Genomic DNA, 878 nt, shown 5'->3' on the forward strand with positions numbered 1-878 from the left:
GTTTCTATGAAAACTATTTACAGTAAACATCTTTTCTTTAAGAAATTGTCTAAATAAACTAATTTTTCTATAGAAAACGAATCTAAAGAAAAAATTTTTATATAGAAAAGTGCAAAAACAGAGATTTTTTTTCTAGAAAAGTTTAAAAACAGAGATTTTTTATAGAAAATTGCATAAAGCAAATAGTTTTCTATTGAAAAGTGTATAAAGCAGACAGCTTTTAATAGAGAAGTGTATAAAGCACACATTTTTCTATAGAAAATAAGTCTAAATAAGAAATTTTATATAAAAGTGAATCTAAATAAGTAATTTTTATATAGAAATGATTTTAAAGCAGACAGTTTTTTTTAAAGAAATGTGACTAAAACAGATATTTCTATAGAAATGTACCTAAAGAAGTAATTTTTCTAAAGAAATGAGTCTAGGGTTTACATTTTTATATAGAAAATAGTTTTAAGTAAGCATTTCTCTTAAAAAGTGCCTGTAAAAGACTTTTTTCTACAGAAAAGTATCTAGAGAAGAGTTTAAAGCAGAAATTTCTTTATAGAAAACGGACAAAAGCATAAATTTTTCTACAGAAAAAGGTGTAAAGCAGGTATTTTCTATAGAAAGGGTTTTAAGCAGACATTTTTCTATAGCAAAAAGGTCCTAAGCAGACATTTTTCTATAGCAAAAAGGTCCTAAGCAGACATTTTTCTATACAAAAAAGGTCTTAAGCAGACATTTTTCATATAAAAAAGTATAAAGCAGACATTTCTTCTAAAGAAAAAGATCTGAAGCAGACATTTTTCTATAGAAAACGGTATTAAGCAGACATTATTTTATAGAAAAAGTTCAAAAGCAAACATTTTTCTAACACTGTTGTATAGAAAAAGGTC

The sequence above is a fragment of the Lucilia cuprina genome, chromosome 6 (genome assembly GCF_022045245.1).
Source record: "Lucilia cuprina isolate Lc7/37 chromosome 6, ASM2204524v1, whole genome shotgun sequence".
In the NCBI taxonomy this organism is placed as follows: Eukaryota; Metazoa; Arthropoda; class Insecta; order Diptera; family Calliphoridae; genus Lucilia; species Lucilia cuprina.